The sequence below is a fragment of the Pseudophryne corroboree genome, chromosome 6 (assembly GCF_028390025.1).
Source record: "Pseudophryne corroboree isolate aPseCor3 chromosome 6, aPseCor3.hap2, whole genome shotgun sequence".
NCBI lineage: Eukaryota > Metazoa > Chordata > Amphibia > Anura > Myobatrachidae > Pseudophryne > Pseudophryne corroboree.
Genome location: NC_086449.1, coordinates 594,344,180 through 594,360,176, shown reverse-complemented (window position 1 = coordinate 594,360,176; position 15,997 = coordinate 594,344,180).

Genomic DNA, 15,997 nt, shown 5'->3' with positions numbered 1-15,997 from the left:
CATTGGAAATCTGATTCACTGTTTGTCCTTTATGATGCCACCAAGATTGGTCGTCCGACTTCTAAGCAATTAATTTCTTGTTGGCTCAGGTTGACTATTCAACAAGCCTATACTTTGGCGGCTCTGCCTTTGCCGACGTCTATTCAGGTCCACTCAACGAGATCTGTGGGCTATTCCTAGGCGGCTGCCTGGGGTGTCTCAGCCTTAAAGTTGTGCCGAGCTGCTACTTGGTCTGGTTCAAACACTTTTGTTAAGTTCTATTGGTTCAACACCTTGGCCAAGGATGACCCTCAGTTTGGTCAGGCAGTTGTACAGAGGTCTCAGCACTCTCCCACCCATTTGGGAGCTTTGGGAATTCCCCATGGTACTAAAGTACAGTTCCCCAGTATCCACTAGGATGCAAGAGAAAATAGGAATTTAATACCTACCGGTAATTCCTTAATTCCTCCTCATAGTCCATAGTGGATACTGGGCCCCCGCCTCAGTGCTTTGATTCCTCCTTACCTGAGTCAGTGTTTGGTTGTACCACCATTGCGGTCCCCTTATGTTGCTGTTAATATGGCTTTGCTATCCTGCTTAGGTTGGTGTTGCTATCCTCTGTTCTGGTTAGCGCCCTCCTTTTTCAGTTATGGTTGTGTGTTGGCTTAGTGCCTCACCACTGTTGTACCTGTTTTCTTCTCTCATGGTATGTCCGTCTCCTCGGTCACAGTTTCCTAGACTGAGTATGTTAGGAGGGGCACAGAGGGGAGGAGCCAGCACACACATACATACACTAAAGGTTTTAAAGTGCCAGTCTCCAGTAGACACCATCTGTACCCCATGGTACTAAAGTACAGATCCCCAGTATCCACTATGGACTACGAGAAAATAAATTACCGGTAGGTATTAAATTCCTATATTTTTTAAAGGGACAATCACTTACAAGGCATGGTTTTGCCTTGTAAGTGATTGCCCCTTTAAAAAAAAAACCAAGTTCTGCCGGTATCCCGCACGGCCGCAGGACTCGGGCGTCATTACATCAGGTACATAGTGTGAGTTTGCTGTCCCACACAAAATGGTGGGTGGGATGTAAGGTGAGGAGTTTGAGACGAAGAGCTAATAAAATTGGTAGATATTTAGACAGCTGAATGACTGAGTGTAATGGTTTGGTCAATTAAGCAACATGTTTACTTTTTGGGAGCTGAATGTGATGGATGTAGAGAATGAGGGGTCTATTCATAAATAATCAAAATATTTCTAAAATACACAGCGCTCTATGATAATACCACCAAGAAATCTGTTAATTACTACCAATAATTAAAACACCTAATCTCTACTGCTCCCACCGGTGGTACTGTTCCACCAAATACCAAGAAACACAAAATATATTTAAACAAGGGAGCGCTAAGAACAGGGTCAGTTTAAATCACACATTTATTACAATCCACATATAAACAGCAAATAAAATCAAGGATAATATCCATATATTAAAACAATATAGTGCACTCTTTATTTAGTCCCATGCCCTGAGCTCGAATTAGTAATTGTCTATTCACACAGATAGATCCGTACAATCTCCGCTAGTACGCATTAATTGTGTCCAATTGTAAGCATGCTGTCTTGATAATAAATTGGTTTTGAACAGGACAACCTTATTTATTTGTATCCAGCAAAAATGTATCAGTCACTGGAAGGCTCCTTAATAGATAGCAGTAGGGGGAGAGCGCTGTGTAGTGAATGAATGCACAGCGGTATGCTACGACCCCTACGTCCCAGCCGCAGCACGTCTTTTGAAGGGATACTCACAGCCACCTCGGCTTCCCTCGGGGTGCAGACCGTTTTGCACTCGGTCCTGCTATATTTTGTGTCTATTCATAAAGCAGTGAAAACTGTGGAGAAGTGACCCAGTGGAGAAGAGCCAATCAACACTGAAGTAACATTTATAATTTGCATACTATAAAATCATAGAGAGCAGCTGATTGGTTGCCATGGAAAACTTCTCCACTGGCTCACTTTTCCACTCTTTTCACTGCTTCATGAATAGACCACTCAGTGAGATGTTGTAAACTAATGGAATGGATGCAGTGACACAGTGAGAGTGATATAGGGGGATATGTACTAAGCAGTGAAACATTATACAGAGCAGCTGATTGGTGCCTGGAATGGACTTAGTGGGATCAGCTGCTCTGTATAATGTTCTAGTATGCAAATTGTGTTACTTCAATGCTGATTGGTTGCCATAGGCAACTTATCCCCTGGCTCACTTCTCCGCTCTTTTTCACTGCTTAGTACATTTCCCCATATGTCACTCCCACTGAGTCAACACATCCATTCCATAAGTTGCCCATGGCAAGCAACTTCTCACTTCTCCACTCTTTTCATTGCTTAGTACATCTCTCCCGTAGTGGGATGATTGTGGGCACACAGGGCCTGAATCAGAGAAGGATGCTATAGCAGCCGCAACTGCATCTTTTGATGCAGTACAGCGGCAAATTTTTACTTATGCTGCAGCCGATAAGCTTCCTATTGAAATGTCTCAATCCACCTCTATGCGTACCATCGATTACACATTAACCACACCATAAGACATTAGATCAGCCGTATAGTTGCTCAAATTATCCAACAGTGCCAGAGGAATGGCGTCTTTCAGATTCATGCTCAGAATTAAAAACCTGAGTGCCTGTGTCCAATGTTTTAATTCTGTCCACCACTGAATCAGGCCCTGAGTGGGATGAGTGTGCCACACAACAGTTTGGTCCTTCAGTTGCTTAGACTGACCGTGTGTATTCCAGTGAGAAATTTCATGCCTCAGGCAACGTTCCACCGAATGTAGAAAGCTGACTTAGACCCTGCAGTTATTTCCCAAGTATGCTGCTCTCAAGATTCTACTGTTACATATGGAGATGTGGTGGAAACCATTAAATCCACCATGGTCCCCCTTCTCACTCAACAGTCTGTTACTGATTTAACAGCACAGTTACAACAGCTAAGTCAGATACAGAGTAGTAGTTAGGAGCACCCATGCATGATGCTGCTGTGCTTAAGCACTCTGTTAAGGAGGTCACTGCTGACAACTTTAAGTTGTGGAATAAATTAGATGATTTGGAGAACTGGTAATTTTTTTTCATGCCAGTGGCTCTTAGGTTGGCATCGCGTCACATGGAAAACTTAACATGGGAGGGTCTTAGACTCTATCCTTTCGAGGACTACTCTGGAGCTGACTAAGGCCCATATGCCCTTTCCCCCAATTTGCTCACAACTCATTGCTGAGGGGTGCATGTTTACTCTGCTATAACTGGCTAGGCTACACACATACACTGGGAGCTCCTATAAAGACTTTAACACTCCTGCTGATGCCACTGCATTTCTCCAGGCTCCATATCTCTCTCAGGCTGCATCTTCAGATATGAGGGAGTAATGTAATAGGGTGTGAGAATCAGGATGCAAGAGATTCTGTGAGAGTTCTCCTGATTTTTTAAAGTAGCAATCATTTAGTACAGCATTTCCCAACCGGGGGGTACGTGCACCACTGCAGAGGGGTTCTTGAAATTGCAGCCGGTAATGGTCGCTGTGTGACCCCGCGCATGCGCAGTCACACATGGAGGATGCCGGGTCACACCACCACGGCAGTGTGACCCGGCGCATGTGTAGCCATGCATGGAAGATTCCGCCGGACCCGCGCATGGAAAACGCCACCGGACCAGTGTGGGAGTTGATACTGGCATGAGGTGAGAGTGAGAGAATGCTAGCAGGAGGACAGAGGAGGAAGTTGGCATAAGGTTGGCATAAAGAAGCTAGCATGAGAGTAATGGGAGAGGAGGCTGGCAGGAGGGGAAAGGAGGAGGCTGCTGAAATAAGTGGGGTGAATGAGGAGGCTGACATAAATAAGGGGAGTGGTTGAGGTACCTGGCATGAGGGGAGATGAGGATGCTGCATACTGCAGGTATAGGTGAACGGGTGAGCAAGCTAAGGTTGGCATGAGGGGAGTGTCAAGGGGAGGCTGACAGGGGAAAAAAATAGGAATTTAATTACCTAAAGGTAAAACCTTTTCTCGAAGTCTGTAGAGGATGCTGGGGTCCATATTAGTACCATGGGGTATAGACGGGTCCACCAAGAGCCATGGGCACTTTAAGACTTTAATAGTGTGGGCTGGCTCCTCCCTCTATGCCCCTCCTACCAGACTTAGTCTAGAAACTGTGCACGAGGAGACGGACAACTTAGAGAGAAGTACTTTACACAAATAGTGGTGAGAGTCACACCAGCTCACACATACAAGGTAAACCAAGTTAACAAGCTTGAAAACTCAGCAACAGCTGTATGAGAATACTTAACCAAGTGACAAACAGGACTTAACCAAGAACAAAGCAGTATTGAACCAAGTAATCACTGTAGGATCACGAATCGCTGGGCGGGCGCCCAGCATCCTCTACGGATTACGAGAAAAGGATTTACCGGTAGGTAATTAAAATCCTATTTTCTCTTACGTCCTAGAGGATGCTGAGGTCCACATTAGTACCATGGGGATGTACCAAAGCTCCCAGAACGGGAGGAAGAGCACGGAGACTCCTGCAGAACTGATTAACCAAACTTTAGGTCCTCAGAAGCCAAAGTATCGAACTTGTAGAACTTAGCAAACGTGTTCGACCCTGACCAAGTAGCCACTCTGCAAAGCTGTAAAGCCGAGACACCCCGGGCAGCCGCCCAGGAAGAACCCACCTTACGAGTAGAGTGGGCCTTAACAGATTCAGGACGCGCCAATCCTGCCGTAGAATATGCATGCTGGATAGTGACCCTGATCCAGCGAGAGATCGTCTTCTTAGAAGCAGGACACCAAATTTTCTTGGGATCATACAGGACATACAGAGAGTCCGATTTTCTGTGACGAGCAGTCCTCTTCACATAGATTTTTAGAGACCGTACAACATCCAAGCACTTCGACGGAATTGAGGAGTCAGTAGCAACTGGCACCACAATAGGTTGGTTGATATGAAAAACCGACACAACCTTTGGAAGGAATTGCTGACGTGTCCGGAGCTCAGCTCTATCTTCATGGAAGATCAAATAGGGGCTTTTACAAGACAAAGCCCCCACTCTGACACACGTCTAGCAAAAGCTAAGGCCAACAAAGTTTCAGCCTTCCACGTGAGAAACTTGACCTCAACCTCCTGTAGAGGCTCGTACCAATCCGATTGGAGGAAATGTAACACCACGTGAAGATCCCAGGGTGCCGTAGGTAGCACAAAGGGAGGCTGGATGTGCAGAACCCTTTTCAAGAATGTCTGAACCTCACGGAGGGAAGCCAGTTGTTTCTGGAATAAAATGGATAAGGCCGAAATCTGGACCTTTATGTATCCCAAACTCAGGCCCATATCCACACCTGCTTGCAGGAAGAGGAGAAACCATCCCAGTTGAAACTCCACCGTAGGAAACTTCTTGTATTCACACCAAGATACATACTTTTTCCAAATACGATGGTAATGTTTAGTTGTTACTCCTTTCCTAGCCTGTATCAGGGTAGGAATTGCCTTGTTTGGAATGCCTTTCCGACTCCGAGCTAATATCTGGTGTTCAACCTCCATGCCATCAAACGTAGCCGTGGTAATTTTTGATAAGCGAACGGCCCCTGTTGCAGCAGGTCCTCCCGAAGAGGAAGAGGCCTCAGATCTTCCATCAGTAGATCCAGAATGTCCGCATACCAAGCCCTTCTTGGCCAGTCCGGAGCAATGAGGATTGCCTGAACTCTTGTTCTATTTATGAGTTTTAGAATCCTTGGAATGAGTGGAAGGGAAGGAAACACGTACACTGACTGGAACACCCACGGAGTCACCAGGGCGTCCACCGCCACTGCTTGCGGGTATTTTGACCTGGAACCGTACCTCCGAAGCTTCTTGTTGAGATGGGAGGCCATCATGTCTATTTGAGGTACACCCCAAAGATTTGTCACCTCCTTGAACACCACCGGATGGAGGCCCCACTCTCCTGGATGGAGATTGTGTCTGCTGAGGAAGTCCGCTTCCCAGTTGTCCACTCCCAGAATTAATATTGCTGACAGTGCCAATGCGTGCCTTTCTGCCCAGAGGATGATTCTTTTTACCTCTGACATTGCAGCTCTGCTCTTCTTTCCGCCCTGCCTGTTTATGTAGGCCACCGTCGTTATATTGTCTGACTGCACCTGAATGGCCCGATCTTGCAGAAGATGTGCCGCTTGTAGAAGACCGTTGTACATGGCTCTTAGTTCCAGAATGTTGATTGGAAGAACGGATTCCAGACTTGACCACCTTCCTTGGAAGGTCTCCCCTTGGGTGACTGCACCCCAACCTCTGAGACTTGCATCCGTGGTTAGAAGGATTTAGTTCTGAATCCCGAACCTGTGGCCCTCTAGAAGGTGAGGCAATTGTAGCCACCACAGAAGTAAAATCCTGGCTTTTGGTAGTACCCATGGATCCAGACCGGACGACACCCAGATGTGACTTAAACGTCTGAGCCTTGGTCCCACCTGCCCGTTCTCCAGGCAGGGAGGTCCACTGTCATGCTGAGGATTTTGAGGACACAGAGGCAGGTTTCTGGTCCTGGGAACCTGCTGGTGCTGTTTTTTTTTTGGATTTTGGTCGCTCACCTCTTAAGAAAGTGATAGGAGTCTTGGACTTTTTAGCTTTTGCAGACCAAAAGGACTGCACAGAGGATGTAGAAAAAGGTTTCTTTGCCACCTGAGAGGCTAAGGGAAGACTTACCTGCAGTTGCCGTGGACTTCCACACATCCAATGCTTCCCCAAATAGAGCCTGACCTGTGAAGGGTGGGTTCTCCACACTTCTCCTGGATTCCACGTCTGCAGACCATTGGCGTAGCCAGAGTCCCCTGCATGCTGAGACAGCCATGGACGATGTCCTTGCAGTCAGATTAACCAGGTCCTTCATGGCCTCCACCACTTCATGGCCTGAAACCCGCAGAATCCTGTATGTTACGTAAGAACAATTCAATGTCACTTCCATCCATAGAATCTAAGTCCTCTAGTAATGTGCCTGACCACTTTACTATGGCGTTAGAAATTCATGCACAGGCAATAGTGGGTTTTAATGCCACTCCTGAAGCAGTGAATATGGATTTGAGCGTAGTTTCAATCTTGCGGTCTGCCAGTTCCTTCAAAGCAGTAGACCCCGGGACAGGTAAAATCACCTTTTTAGACTAGATACAGAAGCATCTACTATAGGCGGTTTTTCCCACTTTTTCCTATCATTCTCAGGGAAAGGAAAAGCCACAAGAACCCTCTTTGGAATCTGGAATTTTTTCTATGGATTTTCCCAGGATTTTTCAAATAATGCGTTTAATTCCTTAGACGCAGGGAAGGTCAGGGATGCCTTCTTATTGTCTGTAAAGTAAGCCTCCTCTACCTGTTCAGGTGGTTTGTCAGTAATGTGTAACACATCCCTAATAGCCTCAATCATGAGTTGTACCCCTCTTGGGATGTCACAGCCGTCACTCACACCAGCGTCCACCCGGCTCCAGCAAGCGAGACCTCACTTGCTTGAGCCAGGTGGACGCCGCCGTGAGCGGCGGCTGTGATGCGGGTACGGGGAGAGGAGGGACGGTGAGAGGCAGAGAGATGGGGGGAGACGGGGGAGAACTGCGGACAGACGGGGAGAGCAGCACTACAGCAGCTGCTATATAGCCACTGCTGCAGTGCTGCTCTCTCTCGTCTGCCCGCGGCTCTCCCCTGCCTCAGCTCCTGCATCTCAATTCAACTTTTTTAAAAGTCGAATTGAGATGACATTGATTAGCCCAGGTTGGACCCATTCTGACAAATGAAGGTCGGAATGGATCCGACTTCAATTGAATATACCCCATGGTGTATTTGGGGAATTTGGGACAGTAGGCCTAATTCATGTTTGTACCTACATCCACACACGCACACAACTGCAAATATCTGCGGAATTACATTTTTAAAGAAAAATTAACACCCAGAAAAGACATTTGCAAACCCGCAATTGCGAATGGAGAGCCTGCCCATATTTTGGTTAATCAATGTACACGTGTAGTTGATACTTCATGTGAAGTATCAAAACCAGTCAGTTCCTTTATCAGATACTTGGTTATCTTTGTTTAACTCTCGCACCTATTGACTAAGGAATTACACTTAATCAATCAATTAAGACATCAAACGCAACAAGGCCTTACTTTGATGGCTTAATTTATTGTTTAGACATAGATGTGGATTGAAACCTTTCCAGAATAAAGATAGATTGAGCCACATATACTGTATGTAATTAGAGAGTTATATACAGTCTATAGAGAAAAATACTTTTTTTTTGTTTTAAACTGTCTACCATTTGTAGCTATGTAACATTTAAGTAAGTAAAGTAAGTAAATACACATTTAACATATATTTTAAAAAAAACATAAAATATAATGACAAAATGAACTTTTTCATTTTTCTTTAAAAAAAAATTTCCCAAACTTCCCAAAAATATACAGGTAACACATCCTTCTCTGTTGATGTGTCTGACATAGTCTGCTTCCTGGGGGTCATTCCGAGTTGTTCGCTCATTGCTGATTTTCGCAACGGAGTGATTAAGGCAAAAATGCGCATGCGCATGGTACGCAGTGCGCATGCGCTAAGTATTTTAGCACAAAACTTAGTAGATTAACTCACGTCCGAACAAAGAATTTTCATTGTTGAAGTGATCGGAGTGTGATTGACAGGAAGTGGGTGTTTCTGGGCGGAAACTGACCGTTTTCTGGGAGTGTGCGGAAAAACGCAGGCGTGCCAGGATAAAACGCAGGAGTGTCTGGAGAAACGGGGGAGTGTCTGGCCGAACGCAGGGCGTGTTTATGACATCAAACCAGGAACGAAACGGGCTGAGTTGATCGCAGTGGCAGAGTAGGTCTCGAGCTACTCAGAAACTGCTACGAAATTTCTATTCGCAATTCTGCTAATCTTTCGTTCGCAGTTCTGCTATGCTAAAATACACTCCCAGAGGGCGGCGGCCTAGCGTGTGCAATGCTGCTAAAATCTGCTAGCGAGCGAACAACTCGGAATGAGGGCCCCTATCCATATATATAAATGCAGAAGCCCTCACTCCCTCACTCATTGACTGATCACTAATTCACTAATCACTAATTCACACCAATGCAGGTGTGGCCGGACCGTTGGGGGGGCTGGCTGTGGCGGCTGCGTGATATCACACGCAACTGCTGTGACCCGGGCAGCGAAGAGGTTCTCCCGCCCAGCCACAGGAGCTGCGCTGGCTGGGAGGTTCTCCTGAATGCAAAAGCATCGCCGCTGTGCCCCCACATGTCTGAGTGCCTGATCGTAGCTGTGCTAAATTTAGCACAGCTACGTTCAACTTGGAATGACCACCATGGTTTTGCCCAACTGCTAACAAATTTGCTGCTGTGATCAACTCTGAATTACCCCCACAGTACCAACAGATAAGCTCTGGCATTATTTGAAATATAAGCAAGGAGGAACCAAGGACTATTAATAACCACTGGCTACAAATACCATTATTAGGACTACTATAGCGACATCATTATATCTTAGCATTCATTGAATGTGTTTCCCAATACAGCAGCGCAGGAGTTCATCTGGTTTTTATGTATTTACTTCTGAAGGAGTGATGATAATGCCTTACAATTTGTTTCGGCTCTGGAATATTTGCGCGAGTGAATTATATTTCATTATCATTGTTGACATTTCATACCATGTAAATAAATCCTGAGATAATGTCCATCTTTTCATTCGTCATTTTACTTTTCTCAGGAAACAATGGAGTACACCTGAAATCCTTGTGTGTTCTTATAGCACATTATTTGCTGTGTAAAACATTGTGTGCTGAGCTGTTTTAATCTGAGCCTTTTTGACATATGTACACCGAACATCCAAGAACATTTGCCCTTTACAACTAGAGGCTGCCAAATGTCTGCCTGATTCTGTACTTATAATTACAGCGTAACAGATCTGTCAACATAGCTTTTTTTTCTGACACTGTAACATTAATCCCTCAGTTTATATCCACTAATGTAGCATTTGCTATAATCACTTCATACCTGTGTTTCTATCTAATTTGTCAGCGTTTGTTCCACAGGTGTTGATATAGACTAAGTACTTTGCAGAAATCAGCTGCTTTTCAGCCACCTGTCACATTGCGCAATGTCTCAATGAGTCTACCCTTTCTTTTTTGTTGGTTTCTTATCCTGCACATATGACTTTTACAGTTTATGCTTCAGGAAAGACATGGAATTAAAGTGGAAGCATACGGAAATATTTATTTTTATTTCATGGGCTTTATATAGAGAAACTTTAGAAAATGTATTCTCCCTCTATGGGTGTCGTCGACACCAACAGAGGGAGAATATGTCGGGATTGTGCCGCTCGGGATCCCAGTGTTGGTATTACGACCACCGGGATCGCGTCCGGCGGGATCTTGACCACATACCCCTGTGACACCATCAGTTGGCTACGTGACCCTAAATTTATAGCACATACCATAACCAGTGAGACAATGACTACAGATTTAAAAATGCTCCTTATCAAATGAGATTAGGCTGTCAACGAAATCTGAATAAAAACTATGTTAATGACTATGAAAAATTTAAATTTTTAAAATTAGCAATTGAATTTCAGCTATTGTACTAATTGGTAGCTACTATTAATAATATTTATTTAATAAGGTATAATTACATTTTTATAGTAAAATAAACAATGAAACTTGGGTTGGTCAACCCCAGAAACAATGACAAAAATGAACACAGGATTGGAAGTCTGTATATCTACAGTCACTGTTACAACTGTCCTAAAATGCAAGAAAAAGGGGCTCCAGGCCTTATAGCAGTCCTTGGCCTTTTGCCTCTCCATGAAAATTTGCATTCCTACTCCCCTGTCTGCTGGCTTTTTGGGCATTGCCAAATTTAGTCTGGTACTGGTTTGTCTGGTTCCTTCTTTCTGCTTCTATTTTGTTATTGTACATTATTTCCTTTCCAGTTCCTTTTCTACATCTTTACCCTTTCATGTGCCCCTGTTGCAGATCTTCATAACAATGACCCAGAAGCAGCAGGTGCAGTATAGCCAGGTCTCTTGACCAGTTGTCAAACTGGTCTGTTTGGAGGCCATGTCACCCCCTAGCTAAAGTGTTTAGAGCTTTTTTCTGTCTGCCTCTAGGGTATTTGAGTCTTTGGAGCAGGTGGTGCACTGCATGATGGCCTGATGATTGGTGCTGGAGAGGCCTGACCCGTTATTTTCTATTGCTAGAAGTGTTTCCTATCATTGTTGCTATAGAACTGTGGAGAGTACATTTGCAGAATAAATCCATAGTTTTCTGGTGCCACAATCTGGGAGTCGTTCAGGCAAATAATTAGCAGAGGGATTCTTCCCTCCTGGCAGACAGGCTGCTTGGGCATTTGGTGTTTCAGTACTTTGCCTTGAATATTGGTTTTAAAGCCAGGCATATGCTGGGAAAAAACAACTGCCTTGCTGTTGCTCTCTCACATTTTGACTGGGTTTTCTTTTACAGGTGCATGTCTAATTTTGTCTGAAGACTTATAGCATGTTCTTCAATTTTTAACAGCTGGTTGAGTCAGATTAGCTGGCTTGCTGGAAAAGTGACACTTTGAAACTGAGGGCATACTGGGCAACCTTGAATGATTGGGCTTCATTTTGGTACTGTAAGGTGAGTATGTTTTGCCAGATTATCACTTTTGTTTGGGGACTACATGAACATGTCCAGTCTAGAGTGTTTATTGCTAGGACTTTTTTCTTTTTTTGCAAAGCTTCATGGTTTGGTGGAATGGATATATTGTTTCCTTTTTCTAAAGGCTTAAAAGGCTGGTAAAGGTTTGTCAGAAAAGGTAGTTAGGCTTTAAAGGCGCTGCGCCCGTGGGTGAGTAATAATTATGCAAATCAGCAGTCACCTAATGGAGAGATAGCTGGTCTCTCCTAATTGCTAAAAACAGAATATAGGACTATTTAAGTGGCGCTTAATAATGTGTATACAATGTAAATTATGAATATTGTTTAATAAACAATACAGACAATAAAATCACATATAACACAAATTAATAATGAAGTTTGAGTACTGAGAAGTTTGCTGCTAAATGAACAATTAGTCACTGTTAATAGTTAATAGTGTAACCCATCATTAGGGGTTAGATGAGGTAACGCTAGAGTCTACATTTACATAGAACACCCTCTGTCATGGTAATGGGAGAGAAGGGTGTTACAGAGTTGCACTTGCGTAATCACTTGTTCGGTACATTAGTATGTGATATATGTATTATTGATGTGACCATGACAATGTGGCCCTCTGGGAGAGGTATGTGGAGGTGGTGAGTTTGAGGCTGACTGTGAGGGGAACCTTCTAGAAGGGCACGCGCTGCTAGCAGAGATGGTATCCAGCGCGAAGTGCAGGGGCTTGCGCTGGTGGGGAGAGCAGAGGATTTAAAAGCAGAGTCTAGTGGTGGAAACGGACAAACGGTGGTTCCCCCTGGACAGTGCACACTTCCAGGCTACCAGCACAAGTCTGAGCAGCTAACGAGACCCCCATCAGAAGAGGAGGTAATGCGCAGTGAGCTGGAAGTGAGAGGAGGAGAGGCGGCATACCTGCATAGCAGTGAGAGCTGGCCGCGGTTTGGTAAAGGAGAGAGAGCCGCATAGCTATCCTCTGCGTCCCGGCTCCCAAGTGCCGGGTGTGAACAGTGGCAGAAGACGCTGAGGTGGCTTGTACTGCAGGCAGAGAGAGCGGAGCTCCCGCAGCCCAGCGGCAGAAGGGGAAGTGGTATCATAGTAACCAGGATGCCAGCAACAACCTTTCTGACTTCACGGAGGCAGAGACATGGTAAAATACGGTTAGTGTGCATAAAAAACACATGGCAAAAAATAGGAGCATGGCTTCATGGGAAAGGGTTGTGGCCACAGTATAGTACCAATTCACAATACACAGTAGTGTCCGTCAGTCACATTACACCACACAGTAGTACCCCTTATACATATTGCGCCAGGTAGAGCCCCTTAAACAAACAGAAAAAACAAAAACACATAAAAAAAACCTGATTCATGCCCTTTACATTATTTGTCATTTTTCCTCCTTATAGTAATGCCCTTTACATTATGCCACACACCGTAATGTCCACTCCACATTATTCCTCACACTCCCACCACCATGCACCGCGATCATGCCGTCGTGACCGATGAAATCACACACTGCGACGTGTGCTAGCCAGCGCTGATACCATAGGAACCTGCCACACATGGTCTAGCAGCGCTGAAAAGAAAACAATCAAGCAATAATTCAAAACATCCACCAGATGGCAGAAAAGAAAAGGACACCTTAGGACAGGGGTGGCCAACCAGTCAGAGGCAAAGAGCCAGAAAAGATCTGTAGTCAAGAGTAAGAGCCACTATCATGTCACAAAGCCACACCCCATTTTTGTGTGCACACCTTTCGGTATGACGTTTGTAGAAGTATGACCTCATATCATAACCCCATTTTTCGTCATGTTGTACAGTGCCAGATACATATAATGCCCCAGTACAGTGCCACATTCATATAAAAAACGCCAAAAAATGGGTGCCTCCACAGTGCCAGATACATACAGATGTGTCCACTATTACCTTTCTGAAAAGAGTGCAATGGCAGTAAATTTGGCATGACATGAATTCCTTTTGTTGTTGGGCCATCATGTTGTGCAATGACAATTCATGACAATTCATAGTTTCACCACTGGGTGTCCAGTGCATCACGTAACGTAGCTTTCCACCAACATTGCTGTTAAATAGACACTGTAATCAGGTCGTTCTGATTTATGGCCAGCTTTAGAGTCTAATTGCTAATTGTGTAGGTGTGAAAATCTCAGTATGAGAGGCCTTTGAAGTAGACTCCTTGGTGGGTACAGATTTTATCCTGGCTGGGGGATGTTACTATACAGTATGTTGCTCAGAGCACAGAGGTGAATTAAGTTTAAAGTGAAATTAAATAATAAGTTAAGAAAAACCTTAGTGCTATAGAGTAAAAGAACATATAAGATTTTGCAATGATAAAATATTTCCAAATAAAGGGCCTCATTACGAGTTGATCGCACGAAGCTGCTTTTTGCAGCCCGTATCTCCGCCTATGAGGGTTGTTTCTTCCCCATAGCAAGGCTGCAATCGCTTGTGCAGGCCTGCTATGGTAAAAAATGTTGTGCAGTTTCTAAGTAGGTCTGGACTTAAGCTAGCCATACATCAGACCAACTTTTCTCCAACACTCCAAACTTCCAACCATCCAACTTGTCTGTTCAACTAAAACAGTGCCCCACACATCTCACCAACTTTTTACCAGTGCTCCACACATCTAACCAACTTTTCATCAGACCAACCAACCTTCCAACTTCTGTCCAACTTGAGATGTCACCGAAGTAGGCGGACAGTGCCTTCCTACAGTTCTTCAGTTTTGTTTTGTTTTTTAATTTCAAAACATGCAGAAGTGTCTTTTTTTCAGTGAAACTGGGCTTTTCTTTCACCACCATACATTTATTAGATTTACTTATTTTTATACTGAACTATGGATACCAGCATGGTTGGGCTGCCAAGGCAAATAAATATATATATATATATATATATATATATATATATATACCAGATGTAGATATTCGGCACTCCCAATGTAGTAAAATGTACAGCTTGCCTGGTGCCCTCCTGAGCTTCAAAAAGCAAACATATCACAAACGATAGGCGGCACTCTAGGAGTTTTCAATAATCAAGAACATACGTGACCCTGTTCTGCCAGCTTAACGTTTCGGTTTCGGTCATTTTCAATCCGCCACACTTTGCTGGCGGAATCTAATAAAAAAATGTAAAAACATGTTTTTTTTGGTGTTTTTTTTTTGGGTAATAGCATATCTATTTATATTAGAAGGGATTAGGTACTTGGTTTGTCTTTTTTGGAGGCACAAGTATTATTTATATATTTTTAAAAAGATTATTATTATTTTTTTTTGTTCAAATGGAATGGGAAAAAGCCGAAAAAAAATTGCGTGGGGTCCCCCCTCCAAAGCATAACCAGCCTCGGGCTCTTCGAGCCGGTCCTGGTTCTAAAAATCCAGGGGAAAAATGGACAGGGGATCCCCCGTATTTTTAAAACCAGCACCGTGCTCTGCGCCTGGTGCTGGTGCAAAAAATACGGGGGACAAAAAGTGTAGGGGTCCCCCGTATTTTTTACACCAGCATCGGGCTCCACTAGCTGGACAGATAATGCCACAGCCGGGGGTCACTTTTATACAGTGCCCTGCGGCCGTGGCATTAAATATCCAACTAGTCACCCCTGGCCGGGGTACCCTGGGGGAGTGGGGACCCTTTCAATCAAGGGGTCCCCCCCCAGCCACCCACGGGCCAGGGGTGAAGCCCGAGGCTGTCCCCCCCGTCCAAAGGCTGCGGATGGGGGGCTGATAGCCTTGAGAAAATTGAAAGAATATTGTTTTTTCCAGCAGTACTACAAGTCCCAGCAAGCTTCCCCGCAAGCTGGTACTTGGAGAACCACAAGTGCCAGCATGCGGGAGAAAAACGGGCCCGCTGGTACCTGTAGTTCTAATGGAAAAAAAATACCCAAATAAAAACAGGAGACACACACCGTGACAGTAAAACTTTATTTCACACATGTCGACACACACATACTTACCAATGTTGACACAAAGCAGTCGGTCCTCTTCTCCAAGTAGAATCCACGGGTACCTGAAAATAAAAGATAATTATACTCACCTGATCCAGGGTCCAGATTATAATCCACGTACTTGGCAAAACAACAAACCGAACACCCGGACCAAACGGACTGAAAGGGGTCCCATGCTGTCACAGAAGTGTCTCTTCAGCCAATCAGGAATCGCCACTCCGTGGCACTCACCTGATTAGCTCTGTGCGCGTCTGAAGTGACAGAAGGCTGGCGCGGGGGGGGGGGGAATTAGCGGTGCGGGAGCCGGTGCGGGCGGAGGTAGGCTGGCGGACGGGTTGGGGGGGTGAATTAGCGGTGCGGGAGCCGGTGCGGGCGGAGGGAG